A 22122-nucleotide genomic window follows, 5' to 3' on the forward strand; every position below is an offset into this window, starting at 1 on the left:
ATTTGGTTCCTGTATCTCACGCACCCCCCCCCTTAAATGATTGTTGATTCTAACTTCTCTTTTTGTATTTTTAATCCAGGTCTACATTGAATAGTGCTGGCAACTGAAGAGTTATGTGGGTCACAGACATTAAACAATATTGTTCTCTGTTGTATCTCTATCAAGTCACTATCTAGTATATATGAGGTATTACGTAAAGAATAAATAAAAATTAATAGAATTAATGCATGAAGTTAATGGAATTAATAAATGAAATATTAATACAGACTCAAATCAGCAATAGTCATCCTTACACAAAAAGAAATACAGATTTTTTTTATCTTGTTTAGTATATAAAGTTGGGAATATAAGATCATTAAGATAATGAAATTCACAGTAAGGAGTCAGTCATGATAAATTTGGAATATCAAAGAATTGAAGAAAATCAATAGACAAGGGTTTTTCAATGAAAATATTTAAATATAAGAACAAGAAGGCAGAGCAGTTCATGAAAATAAATAGGATAAATTGAAGTTGAGAATAGTCTTTCTTGAGAATTGTTTTGGTTGTCACCTTTAGCAGAACCAGATTAAAAGAGATATTTGTGTGACACTTACCTCAATCTGTGAATAAAGCAAGGGTTCAGGTTTGTTTGTTTGTTTGTTTGTTTATCCTTACATTTATTAGCTACCCCCAGCTACTACTCTGGATTCCATGGTACCTCTTTGTATCTCTACAATAAACTTGTAGAGAACTTCTCTTACTCAGTTTGAGTTTGTTTCTCTTCCTTAAAATCAGTAATGTCTCCATCAAGGTATAAATCTCTTTTTCTCAGAGAAAGGAAACTGCTTCATCAAAAATGGCTTTGGAATTTAAGTTCACAGGACTTTCTGTGTGCACTTGTCCTCACCAATTAAGTAGATATCAAGGTCTTCAGTGACAAGCAAAGGAAAAAAATGCCAAACTATTACTCTTCCTGAAGATCCCGTCTTAAATATATATATATGTAATATATTTATAAATAATATATAACATATATAATATTTGTTTCCTTATGAACTTTGTGTTCAAATGTTGCTTATTATATTTTATTACTCTCATTTTTTATTGCCCCACTGCTGCATTATCAGCTCAAAGACCAGAGTATTTTTCAAATTTGAATCTATAATATGTAGCATAATATATATAAAGTGATAAATGAATGAAATTATTTGGTGATGTGGAATTACAATGAGTAACATTTATTAAACAAATATTAAATGTCCATTCTTTGTAATGGAAACTGCCAGGTGCTAGAGGTAGTGTTCTGATCAACACAGTCTTTTATTGATAGTATTTTAATAAGGACACAGATTTTTTATATCTAATTGCATCAGTTATTAGTTACAATTACAAAAAGTTGCTGTGAGTGAGAAGCGAGCCATATAAAACTAAACAGTTAAATGTTCTAGGTGGTCATTGCTTCTTTGAAGAAGAAATATCTCAGAGATTTGTTACATAAGTAGAAATTAACTAGCCAATGTATGGAGAAGGAAACTTTTGGACATAAGGAATAGCATTTGCTGGAGCCCTAGGGCAGCAAGCATTCAGTATGTCAAGAAAATGAAGAACAACTTGTGTGTTAGAGAGACCAGGTAAGAGAAGAGCACCAAAGGAAACATGTGGGTCAGTTAGATGAGAATTTTATGGATCAGACTAAAAGAAATGGGCTAATTCTAAAAAGATTTACAAGATAAAACCAAATGGCTTCAGTGAATACATTGGAAGCAAGCAAAGGTAGATAGATGCAGGGAGATCCGTTCAGAAGTCAATGTAATAGTCCAGGCAAGAAAAATGATAATTTGATCTCAAGTTATGCCAAAGAGATGGAGGGAAGTGGATGCATTTGAGAAATATTTCGAGGTAAAATGAGCCTTACAGAAAATTGGTTTTTAGGGTCATAAAACAAGAAAAGAAGGGAAAGGAAAAGAAACTAGATCTGCCCAAAGGAAAAACAGACCTCAAAAACACACTAGTGCTATTGCATTTACATGGTCAAACTAACAATAATTTCCTATTGATTTAAAAGATACATAATTGCCAATCTTATTACCCATCGTTGTAAAACTGACTCCTACATCTTTATTGGAATAAAAAAGAAGGTGGAAGGCAAAGATTCATTTGAGATTCTTTGTAAATTTTGAGTATCATTGTGCTGTGTTTTTTCAGACCCTTGGAATCGATAAAATCTTACTGTGACATTTATCACTTATGTTCCTGGTTCATCAGATACAAATAAACCCTGTTTCCTTGTCCTGTATATGTGGACTTGCAGTTCCCAGACTTCTTCCCCTTGGTCAGAGCCATGCCGTTGAGGTCTAATGTGGGTAGAAATGGTATGACTCTCATAAAACACCCTTAGGAAGCCTCTGCACTCTTTTCATGTATCTGTCAACCTGCTGAATGCAGAAGATACCTGGGAGGCACATCTGGGTGAGAGAACAACAGGGCTGAAGTAACCGGGGTCTCGCACTACTTTGAGTGGGATTTTTCAGTAGAGTCTCCTAACTCACATGGGATTGTAATAAACAAAATTCCATTAATTTGAACCAAGGAAATTTTGTGACTGTCTGTTATAGAAGCTAACACTATATACAATGCAGACTTTTTTGCTTTATTTATTTAACAAAACATATATATGTGTACTAAGGTTTTCTCTTAAGTGCTTTGTAAATATTAAATCATTTAGTTCCTACAGTGCCCCATAAAATAAGTAATGTTATTCTTCATGTTATACAAAAGAGGAAACAAAACATGTTTATACAGCTGGTAAATAGCAGAGCCAGTATTCACCCCCAGCCACTCTGGCTTCAGAGTTCCTGCTGTTGGATTCTGACCATACTACCTGAATTTAATTGAGTATTCTTTTAAAGAATGTTAATTTGTAGGAGCTACACTTTGGTTTTCCCACACCACTGAGTATTTTAGGAATTTTCTATCAAGACTAACTTTATGGGGAAAGCAGAAAATACATTTGACCTAAATTTCACTTTCAAGAATCTCAGATGAACATGGTTATATTTAAGTCACTGTATTTTGTGTGTTTTATAGTTGAGCTAATTAGATGTAAAATACTATAATTTTTATAACCCTGCTTTTATACTTCATTTCCTCTCAAGTTACCAGGCGGTATTAATAATTGAAAGTGGCCCAGGCAGACTCTTAGTATCTAAGTGTCTAGTTTTGTACACTCATCAGTAATTATGCCCCCCCCCCAAAAATTGTATATCCTGTGGAGCTCTAAACGAACTCAATGTGTTGTCTCCTTAAATATCTAAAAGCTTATAGAACTTTAATAGTTACAGGCTTGATCCATGGTACCACTAGGTGAGCCTCCAGTGAAGTTGTGGTAAGCAAAGGTGAGTGGAAAAGAGGGGCTGAATAAGCTAATTTCTTGTCCTTGAAATGAATTTTAAGAACGTTTCATGCTTATCTAATTTGGGGAGAAAATACAGGGTTTACTCTTTTCTATATCTCATAAGATATTGTTAGACCACATCTCATTAGAAGTTGGGCTATTAATGAAGGAGATAGTTGACTATGGCATCTGTGCCATTCGATCTGTAACTTTAACTTGGCTCTACTGAGAAGAAAGGAAAGATCTATGTATGGCTAATGTAATGTCAAAAATGTCTCTAAGGGTTTGGCTTATCCCTTCAGGGTTCACAGAGAGTCAGCACCATGCTTAAACTTAAGTCCTTACACAAGCTGAGAACTTTGACTTGTGAAGGTTATTTGGGTTTCTTTCTCTATCTGTCAGTCTTTTTTTTTTTTTTTTTTCATCCTTTCCCAACCTGAAACCATTTTTTCCTTTAACAAATAAGTGTATCCATGGGACTTAAGATTAGAGTGACTCAGTTTTTATGTTGTGCTGTCATTTTATCCATCTACGTAAGTAACATGCGTATGTGGTTTTTGTCAGATGGCTAATATGGTCCTCGGTGGCATAGTTTAATTGCATGTGCTTGTGTTTATTTTTGCTTGTCATAATTTATTAACTTTAATTATCCAAATTTTTCTTCTACATACAGAATTACTTCTAGTTTAATTTAAACTCCATTTGTGGTTTTATTGGTTTTCTAAAGAAATTTAATCCGTGTAAATAATATTATCTTAAAAATATGTCTTGAGTGGTATAGGGGAGGAAACACATTTCCTCTACCCGTCTTAGGTCTCAGCTGGGTCTCTGTAGCAAAAGACAGGTTAACAAAAGAAAATCATACAAATTCATTTAATGTAAATCTTAATGATGTGGGAATCTTCATTAGGAAGTGAAATCTCAAAGAAGTGGCAAAACCTAAGTGCTTGTATATTAAGCTGAACAAAGAGAAGCAGTTGTGGAAAAGTAACTAAATTATATGGGGACACAAAAGAAAGATAAAAGTCCTTTTCACAGTGTCTGGATTCACCAACTCATATAGTAATAATGTTCCTTTTCTCTTGTGAAGAGAGGACATCTTTCACATGGGAGTTTCCACTCCTGCTTTCTGGAAGAAAAGAGGAGTTCCAGTGTTCTTACACCTGTTGCTTTGCAAGTGCCTTTAAATCAAAACAATCCTTATACCAAAGTGGCATATTTGGGGGTAATATATACTGCCACCCTTCAGTGACATGATAAAAGAGACCAATATATGAGGTTAAATGGTCAGGATTTGAGTACCTGATTTTTTTCACTAATACTGGGATGAAATTGAAAAATCTCTTAAAATATTCTGAGCCTCAGTTTCCCCATCTGTTAAACCAAGGTGAGAATTGCTAGTGAAAGCATCACGATAATGTAAATGAAGTAATAACTTATGTGAAAACATTTAAGAACACTAAAGTTCTAGACAATTTTTTTTTTTAGTTTATTTATAAAATATTAAATAATGAAAAAGGTAATGCAGGCTGTCATGGTGAAATGAAAATCATTATTATAAAACATGTCTCAGTTAGACATTCTTATAATACTGCATATTAATATTCTTAAGTGCTTACTATATCCTGAATGTATATAAAATACAGTAGAGATTTTCAGTGTCTTTTCTAAAATTTCACTCATTTGTTTATGCTAATCTAAACATTACAAGGATAAATGAAGGTCTAAGGAAATATATATGACACTGTTCAACTTTAAATATTAGAAATTTCAAATGAGAAATTTATTTCTTTGAATATTAGATTCATTATATGCAACATCCTCTTGAATATATAAATTCATCACTGAACAAGACAACTTTGTATTAGGTGTTAATATCTGACTCAAAAACCACCTATTTTTATAAGAAACTGACTTGTTACGATTCATTTCTTTATGACAAAAAATATTTGCTGAATTTCCTTGGTATTCATTGTATTTGTATTTTTTAAAGGTTTTATTTATTTATTTGACAGGAAGCACAAGCAGGGGGAGCAGCAAGCAGAGGGAGAGGGAGAAGCAGGCACCTGCCAAGCAGGGATCCTGATGTGGGGCTAGGGTCCAAGGATCATGACCTGAGAGGAAGACAGATGCTTAACCAACTGAGCTACCCAGGCGCCCCTGTATTTGTATTTTCTGAAACAGTTTTAGCACAACATGCCATGCTAATTATGTAATGCCGATGGAACATATCTCAATTTAGCAGAAAACTCTGTAACAAAAATGTGGCCACAGTATTTTTCTTTTGGAAAAAAAGGAAAAAAGCTTTTCAACAGATACACACTCCGATATTCATATATGACCAAGATTTTTTTAAAGAGAAAATAACCTCTTAAAAGAAAACGTTATAGTATAAATTATTAAGATAGTTTAAAATTTTGAAATTTGCCAAAATGTAAAAAAAAAGGGCATAAGGATCTAAGACTTCTATGTCTTCCTAACCCACTGAGTAATCCAATAGCTATTTTAAGATTTCTAGAATTCTATGATTTTCTTTTGACACATTTCAAATATTATTAGTGCTATATTTTAAAAATCATTCTTCATCATTTATATTTATTCTGACTTTCACACTTCTGAGTGTGATTTACAATATTCTTTCCAAAAGAATGCTTTTATATTTCCCAGTGAAAAATGAATATAAAATTATAAACCTTATTCTCCCAATTATAACTTTGATATAAAGTTGTTGAAATATATAATATATTCCTGTAGACAAAATTGATCCTGAAAATACACAGTAGCACTTCTAGGATTTATTAAAAACAACCATAGAATATTAATTTGAAGAGATTAAATTTTTAATGACCAAATACGTTTATTTGCTGTTTCTCCTATAAGTACATTTGGAATTTAGATTTACTAAATCTAAATTTAGTGGGTTTTGCTTTTGTTTTTGTTTTTGTTTTTATAGAATCATGGGTCAGATTGACTTTTTGTGTCAGTTACATATAATAATAACTGTGGAATCAAGTAATAATTGGGGAAATTTCACTAGCAGCTCATAAAATTATATCTGTGTCTTACTTGCAAGCATTGAAGGGTGACAGGTTAAGAAGGTTAAGATCTTTCTAGAGTGGCATCAGAGGTTGTTTAAATTGCAATTACAGTTTATAGTGCAGCTGTTAAAATCCACCAAACCAAATTTTCAAAATGACCTTTTCCATTTATCTAAGGAATTTTGCCAAATGTTTAATTTGTGGGCATCTCACTTGGGCCCTTTTCCAAATATACATCTTTGAATGAATTATCTCATCTCCAGCTTTCACGCATAAAATTGAATGTCTGTGTAGGTGACCTGTAATATCAGCAGAATTAACTCTTCTTCATATCGGAGATAGCATTCATTTAAATAAGATAAAATAATTACTAACTCTCGAAAAAGAAGACATCTTGAAGAATTTCTTTTTTAATGTCTATTAATGTTGCCTTACAAATATTATGAATTTAATTTCTGAAATCTATGTGTAAGATTGGAGAAAAATATTGAAATGTCAACATCAGTGCACTTACCTGACCTATGCAAATATCAAGTTACAGATGAAGATAATACATTAATGTGTCTTTACTAATTTTTACATAGCTATGTCTATATTAATTATATTTTCAACCTTTAAAAAGTAAACAGGAGATACTTAATTTTCTCACTGAAGTAGAGAATTAAAATGAGCCAAAAAGGAGAATACTATTTGAAACTGATGTATCTATGGCTTGTCTTGCTATCAAGATGGACTAGTTTTAAATTATAGCAAACAAATTGGACAAGGGTCAACAATGTGATTAATTTAATTGGCCACTGACCTTTTATAGATCAGGAAGAGATGATGAATACCTTGAAGACCTCTCACACATCTCCTAGGTAAAATGGTCTTGTCTGTGTTATGCTAAATGTTCATGATAACCCAGGCCCTGTTTTCTCACTAACTATACTGCCAGAATATTTGAATGCTAAAACCTCAAGTATAGAATCTAAAAGTAAATAGAACTACTCCCAGGCAACAAATCCAAACTTTTACACATGATATGTAAATGAGCAAGTGTATTTTGTAGTGGCGAAGTCTTGTAAATGAAGTCTTAGAGGGTCTCAGTTTAAATCTAGGATCCATTACATAGGAATTATGAGACCTCAGAAAAATTATTTAACATTTCTAAGCTTAAGTTTCTTCATCTGAAAAGTGAAAATAATAACTGTGCCTGCCTATCAAAGTTTTGGGTCGAATAAAAGCAAATAGAAAAGAACAAATTCTTAGCACAGAGAGTAGTAATTTGTCAGCACTCTTTAAATTATAATTTTTGTTACAGTTAAATAAAATTAATATAATAGCCAACATTCTTACAAAGCACAACACACATGCAAATGTTTGACTCCCATAAAAGTATATCATAAAAGTGGTCTAAATGACGTACTATATATTTAGGTTATTATAATTTTATTACCTGCAATGACAGCTGTCTGAATAAAGTGGAAGTTGCTGTCCTTGGAAAAGAGTGAGAAACATATATGGGAGATACGTACAAGTAAACGTGCGGCGAAAGGAAGTGAAGCATCATGATACAACTCTTACTAAGCCTCAAGCACTATCCTTGAATTTTATATGTGTTATCTTAGTTAACGGTCAAACCCAGAGTTAGATTTCCAGAATGATTCCCTTTTACAAATGAAAAAAATAGACAAGCCAATTATACCAACTCTGGTGAATATTTAGCAAACGTAGGAGATGACATTTAACCCCAGGTACTGACTTATACTTTTTATAGCCATGTTACATAGCCTCTTATAAACAGAACTTCAGACAAGTACTTAGATATATTGTGCAGAATATAAGAACATGCATTATGAGCCTGAGAAGGGAACCTCATCTAAGCAACTGAGAAGAAGGTGGGAAAAATGATTTCATTGGATCACTATCTGGGACCATGAAGCCTGAGTGGTTGCAAGCTTGCTTGGGCTTTGCATGGCCTGAACTTAATTTGCATCCCAGCTCAAACATTTCTTCTTGTGTAACATTGTTCTGGGACTTTCACCTCTCTAAAACTTGGTTATCTTTTCTTTAAAGCAGAAATAGCACCAAAGAAAATAATTTCTTTAAAACATCCAGTGCAGACTCTAATAAATAGTGATGTGGGTATATCCTTGTTATTATTGTTATATTGGTTAAATAACAAGGATACTGAAAGATTACGCACACATAGGTTAAACATGAAGAACAAAAGTTAGACCTTTGTGATCCTATGTGTAATTTACAGAGATAAATGAAACCTTGGATCCAAAACTAGCAAACAAAAGGTCCTGTGTCCTCCAGTCTGATCAGCATTTCAATTCTAGCCTGCCGCTTATAAGCTTGGGGTTTGTCCAAGTTAATTAGTCTCTTTAAGCTTCAATTTCTGCATCTATAAATGATATTACTAATAGCACTGTGGAAGTATCTGTTTCAGGGTTGATTTAGATTATAATTGATAACAAACTAGTCTAAATGTCCTTCACATGTCTAACTTTAATTCCTTTAGTTTGTGAAAACTGATTTCACTCTTTATTAGGTTATAAAAACCCCAGGTAGTGTTCATTGCTAATTAAAAGTATGTTTCTTTGAAAACACCCAATATATGTTAGCTGCTTCAAAGGCTATAAGATGAGGAAATTGTACTTCTACTAATTTTTTACATGGAATCTTAAAAATATAATTTAGTTATGAAAGTTGTTTTTCATGGCAAATAGCTAATAATTTTATTACTACTTTTGGTCTATTTTTATAAATTCAAAGAAGATAAAATCTTGCTTATTGGACTTTTAAAAACCTCAGACTGTAATATCTTTTACAGAAGGAAAAATACAGAGTGCAACTTCAAATACCAGGATGATTTTAGGGCTGTGTATGGAGGAAAAATACCGAATTATTATACACTGATGCACTCTGGTAATAATCCTTTGAGTTCTAGTCAAGTCATTGTTTGGCACTGGAGTACTGAAGGTGATTTATTATAGATATCAATTTTATTTTCTGATACAGCCTTTATTGAAATTTTCTCTAGTATTTTTCCCCTTATGGAAATGTTCCTTCCTCTCAGGGAAGCTATGAAGAAATTGCTGACTGTTTGTCATGTAAAATACTTATATTATATCATTCTATTGTCTATGAAAAAGTTCTGTATACAACCTAAAATTTAACCCTAAATTTTTACAGCATAGAGAAGCCTTGGAAATGAAATAGAAATGAAAATATAGTATTTTCAATTATACTGGAAAAAAATAATAAAGATCCAAGCCAAAAACACAAAGGTCTTTTATAGCCACCTACAAACAGAGGGGAAAAGAGAAAGAATGTATTCAATCCCCAACTGAAGACAAGGATAAGGAAGTATTATGACTTTCAACTCTCATTTGCAGTGCTTCTACCTCAAACCATCATCACATATCATAAGTTCATGTTCTGCAACAGTAATGATGCAGTTTCACATATAATGATAGAGGAAAGTGAGCCATATGAAAAAGCAGCAGGAAATTGTTGTGCCAAAATCTAACTTCTTTTAGGAAAGGGATTTAATGGGAATCTCACTGTGCATAAAAACAAGTTATTTAGACATAGGTAAATTGACATTTCAGTCATTTCGACTCTTTGTAGCTTGGGCAGGGATATTATCTCACATGTGTACTGAGTTCTTACAGCTTCTTGCTTAATTATATGTTAGGATATATGATTAAACTGAATCCATGTACTGGATCATACAGTGACCCAAAAGTATTTAAAATAGTCTCCACCTATTTTGGCAGCTTCAAATAGGTGAAAAAGAACAAAATTAAAAGGAACAACTGTCATCGAATATATTAACCTGAAATATGAGAACGTTAATATTCATAATGAACAAAGAACAAATATTATATACGTATGACCTGACGAAATATGCAATAAACATATAATTACATACACAGTAGTAGTCAAAGAATTAAAACAAAGCTGTCTTGGAATATAAATTTTATTTTTAAAATGTATTAAAATTATAGCACATAATGTTGAGAACGTGGTAAAGCTAGCACATTTAAACACAAGAGATAATGTAAATATTTGTGCCTATTTTGGAAAATATCCTGGCAATATGTATGAAAGAAAATCATATATGCATATTTGTGATATTGGAATTATTTTAGTATAATTTATCTGAGGGATAAAAAAAAAGAACTAATACTTTTATAGACCCACATCTGTATTACTGAAGTAACTGCCAAAAATAAACTTCTAAAAAGCTGACCAAAAAGTGAAACAATGACTCCAGTAGTGTTATGGCCATTTAAACTGGGAAAAAGCAATTTAATAGAAGTATTGTGTAGGCCTTTCAAATGATATCCATTAAGACTATGTAGAAAGTGGAGAATAATAATATTATATAAAAAAAAAACTTACTATTTATAAAGTGACTTCACTCACTGCATCTGACCCTCAAGCAACCATACAAATGTCAAAGGGAACATAATATAGTAGATAAGAGCTTGGATCCTAAAAATAGAGAGGCAGTGTTCTAACCCCAGTTTATAAACTGTGTAATTTTCAGCATATTCTTCATCCTCTCTCTGATTCTTGGCTTTTTACCTATAGGAATGAGAGTAATAATTAAACCTGCTCCTATGGAGTTCTTTAGATTTAGATAAAGCATTAAGCTATAGGAAACTTACTATTTCATTGTTTAGATAATAGACCAACCATCAGAAAAGCATGTGTTGTCTACTATAAATTATTTAGTAAGACTTGCATCGGAGTTTGATAACAGGAATCCAGAAAGTACATGTGTAAAAAATAGGATATGCAGTTTTCATCGCGCATGGTTTCTATTTTGCTAACTCAACAGAAGAATATAATCTCCTGGGGAAAAAACAAAAACAAAAACCCTTGAGTCATATATGTTTTATTTCTTCCATCCCCTGTCAGTGTTCAAGGGATGTAATCTGAGTAAATAACCTTAAATGAATGTATGCTCCTTAAGTGAGGCATTCCCTTGGCAACAGTTCTAACAAAATGACCAAGATAGTTTAAAGTGCCCCAGTGTGAATTTCCTCAACTTAACTTCACTTCTGCATAAAGATTTTTGTATTCATTCACCCTCTTTCATTATTTCTTGTAAAGGTACATCTGCCACCATTTACCTGGTGTTTCATTTCAGTGCCTCAAAACTAAAAGAGTTCTCATTCCTTCAGTCATGTGATCCAATGACATGCCTTGTGATACAATAAAAATGGGTGATACAAAGTTTCAACTCCAGAAAATATAGATGCATGCAGAAAAAACCCCTCAAATATAATAAATCAAGTGGTTGCTATTTTAGGGTTATGGGCTAATATGCCAATTTCTAATGTTATCATTATTATTTTTTTTAGTGCCATAAAATTTTAAGAGAAAAAATAAAGAAGCATGGGAGAAGAAAAAATGCTGGTAAGGAACTCACAATAAATCACCCTCCTAACTCTGTCTATAACTCCCTAAGTAGTTTGTCATGCTATAAAACATATTTTTGGCATAATAAAAATCATAGGACTTGATATACAGTTTATTTTAATCCTATGCTTGTCTATGCCTAAAAGTTTTGTCTACTTTACTTTTTTCTACATAATTTTCAAAATTTGTGGCATTTTATGCATAAAAGTTTATGGAATGTCTTAAATTTATTGTTTGTTTTTGTCACTATTGTGGAATTGCTATAATATAATACAGAAGTAATCATTGTAGGATAATTTCAGGTGATTCACTTTTCCTTATCATCTGTATGGAAGAAAGGTTATGTCTATTATTGGGTGGATCCCAATAATTTATTTATTTTATTTATTTCACAGCCATTAAAAAATGATATTGAGGACGCCTGGGTGGCTCAGTGGGTTAAGCCGCTGCCTTCGGCTGAGGTCATGATCTCAGGGTCCTGGGATCGAGCCCCATGTCAGGCTCTCTGCTCAGCAGGGAGCCTGTTCCCTCTCTCTCTCTCTCTCTCTCTCTGCCTGCCTCTCCATCTACTTGTGATCTCTCTCTGTCAAATAAATAAATAAAATCTTTTAAAAAAAAAAGAAAAAGAAAAAATGATATTGAACTGATACTGTAATGATCCTTTTAAATTGTTAAGGATAAAAAAATTTGTGAATTGACTCATCGTTATTTGGTTCATTGTATGTGGGAACATATCATTACCTATGGAAGAGTTTGCTTTGGACATAATGTCTTTTTCTAAAAAAAAAAAGTATCATGGAGTAAAAGAAGTGCTATTTTTTTATATGGAACCTAAGTAGTAGAAAAGAATAATTTTCGGGGCGCCTGGGTGGCTCAGTGGGTTAATCCTCTGCCTTTGGCTCAGGTCATGATCTCAGGGTCCTGGGATCAAGCCCCACATCAGGCTCTCTGCTTGGAGGGGGGCCTGCTTCCTCCTCTCTGCCTCCTCTCTGCCTGTGTCTCTGCCTACTTGTGATCTCTGTCTGTCAAATAAATAAATAAATAAAATCTTAAAAAAAATTGTAAAAAAACCCGAATAATTTTCACACTTGAAAGTTTATTTTAGTCACACTGTGGCCTAACGATGCTCCGTTTTTATACATGTGTTGCAACTGTATTCCAGGATCTATGTGATACTAATTACACAATGTGTAGGCTTGTCCTTTGCACAGCTCCATCACAAAATAAAGGAGGAAAACAAAGACATGTTCAACTCTACTTCAGTTTCATAACACGGGATATATACAGTCTTAGGTTCTTGTCTAAGGTCAAAAGGAATAACTGCATTTATCAGTTGAATATTGTACTCTACCTAGAACATATTGTTAAATGGATTTTTTAGTCCTTTTTTTGTCCTACTAATTCTCACGAATGTTTAATATCCTTTTCAGGGCATTAATTATCCATCAATATGATATTAATTTGTAAACATAATTTCATTTTGATAAATTTAGTTTCTCTTTGATGTATTCTATTCTAGAGCGTGGTGGCAGTAAATATCTTGTTTATATTTTATATATAATTGTGTCTTACCTGCCATTCCAGTGCCTCTTTTCAAAGAATCTCTTTTCACAGTGACTGTTACCTGAACAATGAGCCACAATACAACCTCAGAGGTTGGCCACAACAACTGTGTTAAGATGCCCAAGAGGTGGGTCACTCTGATAATCTCAACTAAAACTCTGAAAATAAGACTCAGGAACCAGTCACTAGGAGATAGATAGATAGATACTTAACATACATAAAAACACACATATATACATAATACATACATGCATGTAGGTAGATGGGAATAGTACATATATACATGCATACATGTATACATGTACATATATACATGCATGTATACATAGACGTTTGGTAGATATGAATGATCCCGTGATCTGCCATCTGCAAGTTGGAGACCAGAAGAGCCAGTGTTATAATTCAGTGCAAGCCTAAGATCTAAGATCTAAGAACCAGGGTAGCTAATGTTATAAATCCTTATCCAAAGGCCAAAGACGAATGTCCCAACTCAAATAAGCAAGAAAGGAACCAGTCCTCCTTTTTCTTCTGCTTTTTGTTCTCTCCAGGTCCTCAACAATTTAGGTGATGCTCACTTGCGTTGGAGAGAGCCATCTATTTATTGAGTCCTCTGAGTCAAATCCTAATTAATCTGGAAATGTCGAGGTACACCCAGAAATAATGTTTAATCTAAGTACTCTGTGGCCCAATCAAGCAGACACATAAAACGAACCATGATACAGAGAGAAACTATGGGCACAGAGAGGCAGAAAAGAGCACAAATATTTACTATGTCCCTATATTATTCTCTTACTATGTTTCCTATAATTCATTTAATAAAATTACGTATCTGCCTGAATAAATGCATTTTAGGTCTTTATCTTCATGGATCCAAACAAGCAAATCACCATAGAATAGAGTTTTCTGAGGATACCTTCATGATGATCTACGTTAGTACACAACTTGACTAAGCACATCTAGAGAAATCTTATTTTTGCGCCTCAAGAGACCATTCCAATAGGAAGTGCTTTGTCATGATTCATTTGATTTTGGTGTATGTGTTCACACAGAGGGTAATAATTCACTAGTAGAGATCCTTTAAAAGAGATCCTACAAAGACTTTTTGCAAAGGGAAAGGATAGAGTAAACATTTAGACCCCTGACTCTTCAATAAGCTTACCTAATTATTTTTAGGCCTAAGAAAAAAAAGGACATTTCCTGGGGTTTTGTGTGTGTGTGTGTGTGTAAGAGAGAGAGAGAGAGAGAGAGAGAGAGAGAGAGAGAGAGAGATGGAGAAAAATCCAAATAAAAGAGAATCCAGTTTCCAATAAATTATATACAAGGCCAGAAAGAACACTGCACTTAAGATCACATAATAGCCTATACTGGTCCAGTGAACCGGGAAAATGCACTTAACTTCATGAAGTCAGATGACAACATCTACTTCATGGGGCTGTTCTTGAATGTTAAATATAGTGATGTAAATTAAATTATTTTCAATTTATAGAGAATTAAGTTTGAGGAAGTATAATTTCTTCCATTATATATTTTCTTGAACAACTTCTTTTTTTTTTTTTAATATTTTATTTATTTATTTGACAGACAGAAATCACAAGTAGGCAGAGAGGCAGGCACAGAAAGAAGGGGAGATAGGCTCCCTGCCAAGCAGAGAGCCCGATGTGGGGCTCGATCCCAGGGTCCTGGGATCATGACCTGAGCCAAAGGCAGAGGCTTTAACCCACTGAGCCACCCAGGCACCCCAGAGCAACTTCTTTTTCATGACCAGATATACATACCTGTATTTGTGTAATTACTAGTATGAACTCAGTTACCCACTTTACCCTGGTTTATAACATAACACTGCATAACACTGCATTTGCCTAATTTAGTTTATCTCTCCAGGAATGAAAGAGTGCAAACGTTCTGGTTGTTTTCTATCCAAGATGGCAAGGAGTTTATTTTTGCTACTTCGAGTTTACTGGGCTGGTAGTGGATAACTAAATTGATTCTGACCCTCACAAATACAGACTACTTGAATTTTATAATCTCTAAATTACTGAATAAGTAGCTGAAAATATTATTACTAATAATATAGTTTAATCTCTATAATTTAAATAATTAACTAGAGAATATTATTTAGAAATTATTGCAAGATATATTTTAATAGACTTCAGTTCATTACTGAAAATAGGATGTTTGTAAATTTGTGAGTTTTCTTATATAAATGTATAGTCTTTAGACTTGGAAATTTTTTTAAGATTTTTTTTTTAATTTATTTGAGAGACAGCACAAGCAAGGGTGGGAGGGAAGGGTAGAAGGAGAAGCAGGCTCCCCACTGATCAGGGAGCCTGATCTGGGATTTGATCACAGGACCCTGGGATCATGACCTGAAGCAGAGGCAGTTGCATAACCAACTGAGCCATCCAGGAACCCTAGACTTAGAAATTTTGGAGCACAAAGTGGTAATGCCACAGATGTGTATAAACATATACATATATGTAGACACACACTTTTAGATCCATAAAAATGTATGTAATCTATATACCATTGAAATAAATATAGTTTATTGATCAAGTACCATCATAATATGGAAATACTGACCAACTGAAATTAAATTTTACCTCATTAATGAAATAGCAAATGATATTAAACATCAAATGCGCCACCAGGGGAAAAAAGTACACGAAGATAAATACAGGAAATATGAATAGTTTTTAACCATTTGAACAATTTAGACATTGTTTTCAGGATACTAAAAGATTACTCTTTGATAAACTTTTATAGCCACTGTAACATATGAAGCACATATGTTAAGAATAGTAGTGTAATAATTCCGAAGATCTTCAGGATTATCTGAATTGCCACTCTATGTATATATTTTAACTTAAAGAAAAAAATTGTTTTGAATAGAACTCATGCTGAAGTCTGTAAATAAAAGCTGTTGAACAGAAATAATAAAAGTTATGGATAGAAGTAGCAGAAATTGAAATAATTTTATAGAATAAGTTTTGAAGTAATATAATTTTGCTACTTCTATGATCTATCAATAAACAATACAGTGTAGTGCATTAAATTATAGTGGTATAGTTCCTATGTTACATTTTCAATTTATTTAAAAACAGACAAATGGCAGAAGGAAAATCATAAAACACCCTTTTCACCCCCCACAGGCTACAGCCATATATACTGTTCCATTTCTTTCAATTTATTCCTATCACAGAGTTGTTCTACAACATAGAAATTCCTCATCATAGCCTAGGTGAAACCTAACTTTGCTGAGACATTTCATAGTTCGCCAGGGCTTTTTGTCCAGGCAGTGTTTTCTTTAAGACTTTTGAAATACTGCCAATTATTAAATCAGTTTTATAGCAAAGGCAGACTGAACATATAGTACAAGTTTCTGAAAGTCCCATAAAAAATTAAACTCAATTAGTAACCCCAGTAATTGTGCACTGACCTCTAGAATACAATAAACCTGTATTTGGCTTGCCCATAAAAAATAGAATAATACTTCCTAAAGACCCATGCCCAGCAGCAATAAGGATGAAGTACCTGTGGTAGTTAGGAGAAAAAACAAAAATAGAAATCAGGAAAAGATTCAGTTTTTCCAGCCTCCCTCTTATAAGAACCTGTATTTATGTGGCCCCATCTGGGGCCACATAATTTACATCACAAGATCCCCAGTTGGATTACATTAATAAAATCATGTGAAGTAACAGATTCACAGGTTCTAGGGATTAGGACATGAGCATTTTGGAGGGGCCATTATTCAGCCCACCACACTATTCGTGAAAAATACTTTAACTAAGATAATGACTTTTCCTTTACTTTCCAGCATACACTTCCTCTCAGTGATTTTAACCTTCAGATTTGATATTAATGGCTGCGTAAGTCTGGGGTCTTTGGATGGGCTGTTGAATTTGTTTCATTTAATGAAGGAACTCTAAACAAAAACCCTTTGCTTCTATTGAAAGTTGTCTTATTTTTAGATCAGGAACATGCAATTTATTTACTACTAAAGGAAAACAATTTCAACTTTCAAACTCCATTTTCTTCAGACCTATATTATGCAAATACTAGCGGAGGCTTTCCTACACATCTGGCTTCTGCTGCCATTAGTAGTTTTTCCTTCTTCTCCCTTAACTGTTGTGTAGAAAACTCAACTCCCTCATCCAAGTCGTAAGAATACCACACAAGTATTTTAAAACTTGACTCATAATTTAGAAGCCCCATTACCCACCTCAAGGCCTAACATAGCCAAGGTCTCTCAAATTCTTTCATTTTTATTCTTTTCTCATGTGCCTCCCCATGCCCTCTCAGGACCAACATAAACCTCTCCCCTGGTCTTTTGCACCAGAGTTTCATGGCCATTTTTTCCATCAAACTAGCAAAAGTTATCAAAGTTGTATTTTTTTTTCATTCCAAACAATGAAGCATTTTAAATAAACTTTTCTCCATGACATTTCACATAATATGTTCAGTTTATTTAGTAATGAAAAAAGCAGATGAGAAAACCTATGAAACTATGAAATACTACCTGTTTCTTCAACTTGCAGGCTTTGAATGTAATACCAACAGTAGTAAGTGCTAGCAGGGGTGTTAATGTTTGTGACCCAGGACATCTCAGAGAGAATTCAAAGTCCTGGTAATTATACTAAGTGATTGGAAGAGGGATCTTGAAATTGTTTCTTATTGGAGAGCCCCACATGTAGGAACTTATAGTTATGAAATATATTGGAAGAAATGGATCATCCTTTAATATTTTCTACACTGTTAAATATTTCACAGTTTCAATCATGAAGATCCTTTACAATTTTTCAGTAATGAGTTAAGAATCTTCTTTAGCCTAGATTCTGGCAATTTGCCAGAATTACTGATATAATCAATGAAATAAATACCATTTTTCTAGTTTTCAAAAAGTATATTACAGTCATTTTATATGATAAATATTAAATGCTTGTTATAAATGCCTCTGAGAATGAGAGTCTCTCTAAATACAAGAAATGTCTTTATTTTCTTCCTTTCAGTAAATTTCATTATCCAATATCTGAATTATGGGAAATCAGCAAAACTAATATGAAAGAGTTTGTTTCACTTCTCCAGAAATAAGTAATGAAACACTTCCATAATTTTGAAGTATATGAGTTATAGATTTACAGTGGCAGGTATGATGATTTTTATACAAAGACGGGGTCTCCCTTGGCTTCCTTTATTATTTCCTTTATTATAACAGTATAAAACACTAAAACATTAACCGCCCCTTGTTCTCTGCAGCTGGGATAGCCAAAGACCCAGTTTTAAAAGGGAAAAGCATAAGCAGAAATTGCTTGGTGGGGCTCCCAGAAATCATGTTAAAGGTGGATAGAATCAGCAGGACTCCCCCATTATTTACCCTTCCCACTTCTTTTTGCCTGGATTAGAGAACTTTTCCCTGGAAAGTGGAGTGGCCAGGAATAGACCATAAAAATTAAAGTCACATGCCAAAGATAGCAAAATAAGAAAAGGAAAACAACTGGACTCTAAGAACTTAATCTGCTGTACTAAATCTGAATATTCTACATTTGTCTTCTTTTTGTGTGAGATAAATGAATCTACTGATTCAAGGGGATGCTTTAAATTTTATTATGTTTTCATTAGAATGAAATCTTACTGGTTTTAATTTATTCTTTTGTGGCATTCTTCCCAAATTCCATAAGTGTGTGTACATATGTTCATATACATGCATGTTAACATCAATATATGTTAGTACTAGAAAAAAAGTTATAAAAGTAAAAAGGGTTCTATGGTGAGTGCTGGGAAGTGTGTAAGCCTGATGATTCACAAACCTGTCCCCTGGGGCTAATAATACATTATATGTTAATTTTAAAAAAAATTAAAAGGGTTTTACATTTCAGGATAATGTTCTTAAAAAGAAATTCAGAAGCAAAATTACACATAAAGTCTTAAAAAGAGACATGTCTATTCAAATTAAAGTTACCTGTAATGCCAATGTCCCTGAATGTTTTCCTCATGCTCACTTCTGTGGGCTTTGAGCTACTTCAACTGAAATCCTAGTGCTAAAATGAAATCGGAAACACTGTCCTGAACAAAGGTCATAGTTTTATGAGCATGACCTACATTTCCGACTTGAGTTCAGTCCCCACAGGACATACAGAGGGATGAATTGAGTTCAACAAAATTTAGTAAATGATTTTATTTTCATTTCATCTGCAGTTGTATATAGAACTAAACTTAGAGCCTCATAGTCATTTACATTTGTTCAGACCATTTAGTAAGAAGTGTCTAGAAAGTACACTTTATGATTCAGCTGTAGCAATTACTAAGGCAATTGGCTTTTGAATCTTTAGGTAGTGTTCTGCATTTGAACCCAAACAGCATTCTGAAATAAAGTGTCGTACATTACAAGGTATTTTAAGATCCTCAAGTATTACTATTCCTTGAAGAACTTCTTTATTTCTTATAAACTCAAAAAGAACACTTTACTCTACCATGTTAAATTTTACTCTTTGTTCCAGTGTCACTCTTTCATTATGGGGGGTCCTTCTACTGGGGACCTGAGATCTGGCTCCGGAAGGAACTTTCTTAAACTTTACACTCTAACGGTCCTGTCTTGTGAAAATTGCTTTCCACCTTCCACAGAAATTCACACATTTCACCGTGGCTGTATTTCACAGGGTCTGTACTCTATTTTTTCAGTGATTCAGTAAAAACAGTTTTGGTGCCTTAGACAAATATTGAACTCAAATTTCTCCTTCCAATTTGAAGTTTTACAAAAGAGGGTGCCTTTAGTAACTTTCTCTTTGATGTGTCCTATTCTTCACAGCTGTTCTGATGCTAAGACGGGCTGTCAAGCTATGTCTCCTATTCATATCATTTGTGGCCACAGAGAAGTGCACATTAAAATAAATTAAAGTATGATAGCCATAGTGATTTGAAAACTTGCTCCTAACATGCTTTTTAAGGTTCAGACTTTGGCATTTTATAATAATATAGTGTTCTTTCAAAGACGTTGTCAATTTTTGCTGCTCTCCTGGTTTCATCTTATCTGCAAATTAAATTATTGACAGGTTCTGTGTAAAGTTCCTTGAAATATTTCATATTTTGAAATTGTTGGCAGTGATTATGCTGAGGCTACAGAAAGCAAATGCAAAGACGTTGGAATTCAGAGACCCTTATTTATCATTCAAGAAGTCAAGATCTATGTTTCCCTCTAATTTTTTATGGTTTGGAGGAAAATAACTGTGCATGTTTGTAGTTTTAAAATTGTCTAATGGTTCCAAATGTGCCTTTTCATTTTTTTAGTAATAATGCCTACCGGGTTATTTGCTTATGATGTTTGGATGATCACATTTTTGAGACTTTAAATAATAGTGTCAACAATGCTAAATTAAAATTACATAAGCTAAATGTAGGCTAACCTAAAAATAGTCATTCAGGCATATATATTTTTGAAATGTTTATGTTTAACACTGCTACATAGATACATGCACGCACGTACCTATGTGTGTACATTTGTATATGTGTGTATGGAAATATACAACTACAGTCACACATACTAAATTTATTTTACTTGAAATTATATGCAAGTGGAGAAGTATAAGGTACTTTACAAGACAAAGAATGCTTCGTTTCTCGCAGCAGCTTCTGATCCACAAGACAAGTCATCCATCTGTCCATCTCGCCCACCCACCTTGACTTCCAATGAAATTACACTGACTGCTTAAAATATATACTGGAGGTTTAAGTCCTTGACTAATTTTAAATCACCATCTCACACACATTGGTGTAAAAAACATCATGCTATAAAGCACTAGAATATAGTGGCTTCGAAGGATTCTAGAAAGAAGCCAACTGAGTTTGAAATGCCTGTTTGTGGTTTACTGACCAGCTATTCCAATTCACCTACCTCAGTTTTCTCATATGTAGAAGAGAAAAAGAATATACTCTTCCTTTAAGTCATCTGGATTCTGTGGCCATTACTTCCATCCACAACTTGTTAGCCAGAGTTCAATCACATGGGCAAAGCTTACCACAAGCATTGTCTAGGAAATGTGTTTTTCATTTGGAGTCATGTGTGCCTATCTAAAAATCAGAAGACACTGATATTAAGTGATTACCATCAATCTATCCTCAATACTCTATCAGAAAATGATTATTTTAAGCTATTAGATCTTGCTATTCCTCTGTTCAGAACCTTGTAATAGTTCCCATTTCACCCAGAGAAAAAAGTCAAAACTCATTAGAAGTCAAACTCTATCTGATATCAAGATGTATTTGAGCTGATAAAATTTTGAAAGCAGGTCTTGGGCGAAAGAAAGTATGTATATACATATGTATATTAGGCTATTATAAAGTTTTCTTCTATAAGGGACATTTAAAACAATTTACAAATAATAATAAAATATCCAGTGTTCTTCATGAAGAATTCAATGCACTTACAACTTCAGATTGAATTGCTGTTTCTTTCAAAGTCTATCAATTAATAATTCTGTTACTAAGAGTATTATCTCAAAATCATGAATGCATGTTTAATTATTATTCACATATAACATGTAACACAACAGAATAACTACTTAGAGGATTAACAAACATGTAATTTTGATATTAATGCCTGTTGATTTTTTTTTTTTTTTTAATGTTCAGAGTAAGACAAAAGTGAAACAATGAAGAACTGTCCATGCTGGAAATTCTTACATTAGTTTCTGGCAAGAGTGACTTCTTTGGTAACTTAGATGCTAGTTT

General features: G+C 33.3%; 1 pseudogene; it reads right to left on the bottom strand.

Moving 5' to 3' along the window:
* Nucleotides 1–21057, bottom strand: part of LOC116587197 — a 110552-nt pseudogene extending 89495 nt beyond the window's left edge.
* Nucleotides 21058–22122: the final 1065 nt, after the last annotated feature.

Source organism: Mustela erminea, chromosome 3, assembly GCF_009829155.1.
Source record: "Mustela erminea isolate mMusErm1 chromosome 3, mMusErm1.Pri, whole genome shotgun sequence".
In the NCBI taxonomy this organism is placed as follows: Eukaryota; Metazoa; Chordata; class Mammalia; order Carnivora; family Mustelidae; genus Mustela; species Mustela erminea.